The 5,528-nt window shown below is 43.4% G+C and overlaps 1 pseudogene; it reads right to left on the reverse strand.

The window, feature by feature from the left end:
* Nucleotides 1-4,334: 4,334 nt before the first annotated feature.
* The window catches only part of LOC102482935 (RNA-binding protein 3 pseudogene), a 5,098-nt pseudogene continuing 3,904 nt past the window's right edge, over nt 4,335-5,528 (reverse strand).

Raw genomic sequence — 5,528 nt, forward strand, 5'->3', positions numbered from 1 at the left:
AGAAAGCAACCTCCATGGGGAATGATCATGCCACAATCCTTTCTCCTTCATGTCTCCCATCTTTCAGGATTTGGGGCACACATACACATACACCTGACATGGTTTTCAAGACTCTTGGTCCAGGATTTGAATCCTATAGCCAGCCATGTGAGATTTAGCCCCTTAACCACCATGTCACCAGCTAGACTATGTTTGTACTTTTTATTTACATTTTATATTTTTGTACACATTGTTAGAGGTCAGCCATTTAAAAAAAAATTTTGGAGAGGTTTTTGCTGTAGGGTGCATGCACTCACCACAAAGACAGAGTCAGAGAAACAGAAAGTGAGAAATCACCCCCCCCCCAGGGGGGACGGTCACGCCTCAATCCCTTCTCCTCCATTCTCCTCTCAGGATCTTGGGCATGCACACACATGTGCCTGGCGTGAGTTTAAACCACTGGGTCCAGGACTCGAACCACAGTCGACTGCATGGGTGTACAGCGACATAGCCTTTACACTAACTGCTAGTCTAAGGACTCAGCCACTTTTAATGACCTCAGATGACCAAACCAGCCTTTGGAGTGTTCTCTGTCCTACTTCTGACTACTTATGGTATGTCCATGTTCATTATAATCTCAAAGGAGAGGAAAAAAACCCTGAAAATAGCAGCTACAACAAAATCTTACCCAACATTACAGGAACTGTGGTGTGTGTGTGTGTATATGTGTACCTAGCTATATTTAAGTAGTTGGTTTGTCTGAAATGGTTAAAAAGACCAATGAGGGCCAGACAGGTGACACAGTGGTTAGAGCAGTGAGATCCCATGAGGCCAACTCAGCATTTCAAGTCCCAGATCTGGTGGCTTCAGAAACACTCCATTATATGTGTGTGCCTAAATATCTCAAGTGAATGGAGGAGAAGAGATTGTAGCATAGCCATCCCTCCAAGAGGAGGGGTGATTTCTCTCTCTGTGGGGAGCACATGCATCCTGTAACAAACCAACAATCAAACCAAAATAAAGCCAAAGATTAAAAAACTTCTTTTTGTATCTAAGTTACTGTTTATTTTTTTTCTTTTGGCCTATTTGATGTATGTCGTCCAACAATAAGACAGAATTTTATTTTGCTGAGTTGTTCTATTAAAAAGAAGAAAAGAAAATACTTGGGCCCAGTCTCTGACACAGTTGGTCGCATACCACTGTGGAGTGGAAGCTGCATGCCAACCATGGTTTGAGTCCCTGGCTTAGTTGGCCTGAAAATACACTGAGTGTGTGTGCCTGTGCCAGGATTCTGACAGGCAGGAGGGCTAGAGGAAGAGGATCGCAGTGTGACTGAGCCTTGTGGATGGTGCTTCTCTGCATAGATTCAATCTTAATCCATACTAAAGTGAGCAACAACAAAAAAATCAAATTTTATACAAGTCCTTTAACAGAGATCAAATTATTAAACTGGAAGAATAAACTTTCAAGATGAAATGTATGGGGAACCAGCAGTTAGCATAATGGCTATGTCGCTGGACTCTCACGTAGTCGACCGCGGTTCGTGTCCCAGACCCGGTGGCTTAAAACTCACGCCGGGCGCGTGTGCGTGCGTGCCCAAGATCCCGAGAGGAGAATGGAGGAGAAGGGATTGCGGCGTGACCATCCCCCCTGGGGGGTGATTTCTCCCTTTCTGTCTCTATGTCTCTCTCTGTCTGTCTGGCGAGCGTACGCGCCCTACAGTGAAAATCTCTCAAAAAAAAAAAAAATAAGATGAAATGTATGTAATTGAAAATGTGAAAAAGATATTCCAGACATTTCACCTGGGTCTTCCCCAGTACCTTCATAATTAAGAAGTGGTTTTTTTTTTTTTTTTCAGACCATGTCTTGTTAATTCCATTTCCATTCAGCATCTCAAATAAGTCTATCTCCAAGTCCGCTGCCACCACACCATTTCCAACCACTGTGCTCTCATTCCAGTTACACTGGCTGCCTAAATTAGCCTCAAACCTAATGTTTTGAAACAACCATCTGCCATGCTTGTGGATTCTAGGGTCGGGGACTCAGACAAGGCACTGCAGAGATGGCTCGTCTCTGCTCTCCAGTACCAGAAAGCTGAAATCACCTATGCAGCTGACAGTTGATGCTGGCTGTTTAGAGGCCTCAGTTCCTCCTCTTAGGCTTCTCCCTAGGGTCTCTCCAGATGGACTTGTGTAAACTCAGAGAGAGAGCGTGCGCAGGCAAAAGCCACATTGTCTTTCGTAACCTGCCTTTGGAAGCCACACAGTGTCACTTCCCAGACTCCATTTGCCAAAGCATTCTGAAATCTCACCCAGGTCCAGGGAGAAGATAGACTCCATGTCTTGATGGGGGCTGCAAAGTCCTAGAAGAACACATGGGGGTGGGGGTGGGGAGGCAGGTGGTGTGCTGGTTGAAGTGCTGCACTCCCACATGGCTGACCACAGTTCAAGTCTTGGACCTGGTGGCTTGCTTTCTTACTCTCCTTTCTCTCTTGTCTCTCTCTGCTCAAAATTGAAGAATGGTGATAATAAATACAATTTAAAATAATTCTTTTTAAAAAAATCTTATTAAAAAAAAAAGAAAAGAAAAAGAACACATGAGACCAGAAATATCGTGCACCTTTGGGACTAGCTCTGCTCCATCTCCTGTCTGCTATTGTATTGGTCCCATCACCAGTTTTGCTGCTTTCACATTTCTACTTCCTGTCATGTCCTTCTCAAAGGATAGCCTAGACACACTTGTGACAGATTAGATGGTGTCCCTCCTTCCCTTGGGATAAAGTCCAGTCTTCTCCTGGCCTCCAAGGTCAGCAGGACACCTTACCCCGCTCCCCCTCCGTGAGAGGAGCCTTAGCCACACCCTGCACAGGACTTTCAGTTCCTCAAACAAAACATCAAAGCTTCTTCCACCTTAGGGTCTTTCTGGAAATTTCTCTTCTTATGTGGTTTTTCTCCTATTCTTCTGGCCTCAGTCTGAATGTCACTCTCCAAGAGGGCCTAAAAGCCCTCCCTGAAATCCCATCGCAGGGTTGTGACAACACAGATGAATCTGGAGGACACTGTGTCAAATGAAATAAGCCAGACACAGAAAACTACCCACATACCACGTGATCTTATTTAGATGTGAAAGTTATGAAAGTTGAGCCCATAGAAGAAGAGAGTAAAAGGGTGGTTGCCAGAGGCTGAAGGGTGGGGGGAATGGGAGATACTGGTCACGGGGTGCAAACTTTCAGTTCTGTAAGATGAATACATCCTAGAGGTCTACTGTGCAGTACAGTCCTACAGAAACAACACAGTATTGTATATATTGTATACTTAAATTTGTGCAAAGTTGGTAGATCTCATGTTAGGTGTTCATCTTGGTCTGCCTGGGTTACTATACTAAAAACCAGTTAGCTTATAACTGACAGAAATTTACTTCTTGCATTTCTGAAGATGAGAAGTCCAAGAATAAGATACCAGCAGGTTTAGTGTCTGGTGAACCTGCTTCCTGGTTCACAGAAGGCACCTTCTTTGTGTCGTCACATAGAAGGGACCAGGTAGCTTTCGGGAGTCTCTATTAGGGGGCTAATCCTATCCATGAGAGGTCACCCTCCTGACCCAGTCGCATCCCAAAGGCCTCACCTCCTAATGCTATCACCCTGCAGGATAGCATTTCAACTATGAATCTGGGTGCGCACAAATATCCAGACCATCGCAGTGATCTTATTACAATAATGAAGAGAGTGAAAGAACTTTTTTTTTTTTTGGAGAGGTTTTCGCTACAGGGCGCGTGCGCTCACCAGACAGAGAGAGATGTAGAGACAGCGAGAAATCACCCTCCAGGGGGGATGGTCATGCTGCAATCCCTTCTCCTCCATTCTCCTCTTGGGATCTTGGGCACGTACACACACGTGCCCGGTGTGAGTTTTAAGCCACCGGGTCCAGGATGCAAACTGTGGTCGACTATGTGGGAGTCCAGCGACATAGCCATTACGCTAACTGCTGGTTCCCATAAATAAAATAATTCTTAAAAAAAAAAAAAAAAACCCAAAAAAACTCTTCTATAATCAGGGCCATAATCGTGTGTGTTAAAAAAAAAAAAAAAAAACCCCCAAAAAAAAAAGGGTTTGGGGCAAAAAAAAAAAGCCTCCAAATAATAATGGTTTTGGCGCAGATGTCTTAAAGGTACATTGGAAAATTGCTTCCTATCCATGATAATATCATGTGTACAACTTTTAAAAATATTCCTAGATACATATTAATTTTAAAAGGTAAGTCTGGCCATCATTTTTTTTTTTTTACCCAGAACCTATAATCCTGAGAGCCCAAAACCAAAAAAAAAAAAAAAAAATCGACTCTACAGATGTCCCAAAACTTACCAGTAAATGAAAGAGAAGAAAAAAAATTTAAACACATGGAGCTTTCTAAAAGGTTTTCCACAAGCTACCTTGGGAAATCAATTCAAAAATAGACATTGATGTACTAAAACAGATGTTTCAGTGCAGCTCCAAAAATCTTTATAAATACAGCCATTTGGAAGGCTGATCTTGGATCAAAAGTGTTACTGCCTTGTGTATCTATATTACGTGTGCATGCCTCATCTCAGTTGTTGTATTTGTCTCTAATTTTCTCCTGAGTAGCAGCCATAACCATCCTGGGTTCTGCCGCTGTAGTCTCTGGACTGTCCATACCCGTAACCATATTTTCCAGGTCGACTGTCATACCTGTCACTCCCATATCTTTGATTCCCACTGCCTCTAGAGTAGCTGCAACCACGAGCTCCAAAGGCACCCCTTTGGTTCCCCGGGGCAGACTTGCCTGCATGGTCTGCACAAATATGGCAGCTGTCTAGAGACTCTTCATTCATGGCTCTCATGGCATCAGAGGCATGCTCTGGGTTGGTGAAAGTGTTAAAGCCAAAATCCCAGGATTGCTGAGTCTCCCAGTCCTTGACAACGACCACCTCAGAGATGGTCCTGAAGCTGCTCAAGTGGTCCTCCAGCACCTATTCATCAGTGTTGAAGTTGAGGCCTCCCACAAAGAGCTTCCCTTCTTTTGAGCCCTAGAAACTAAAAAGTAGAAGGACCAGTCACAGCAAGCTTTGAAGAGCAAAGAGAACAGTCAAAGATACCTAATGAAGAGTTTTTATTGTAGCATTCTTACTTTGTTTGGAATCTCACACTAAAGGTAATTCTATGATTTACTGGGTGGTGCTGGTTATCCAATAGCAAAAATAACAGCAGTTTCAGAATTTCTTTAAATAAATTTTATTTAACTTTATTTATTTATTTTAATTTGACCTGAGAGGAACAGAGTGAGAGAGAAAGGGAAAGTGAGAAAGCAAGCGGCTAAGTCCAGGACTCCAACCATGGTCAGCCATGGGAGTCCAGTGCCCTTAACCACCACACCACCTGCTGGCCCCAGTTTCAGAATTGTTTATATCTTAGATTTTTTTTTTTTTTTTTTTTTTGCCAGAGAGTAAGTGCACTTGCCAGAAATAGAGAAAGTAAGAAATCTCCCTCCTTTTGAGATTTTGGGCAGGGCAGCACATGCACCCAACATATTGCT

Source organism: Tupaia chinensis, unplaced genomic scaffold (genome assembly GCF_000334495.1).
Source record: "Tupaia chinensis unplaced genomic scaffold, TupChi_1.0 Scaffold000275_1, whole genome shotgun sequence".
Lineage (NCBI taxonomy): Eukaryota > Metazoa > Chordata > Mammalia > Scandentia > Tupaiidae > Tupaia > Tupaia belangeri.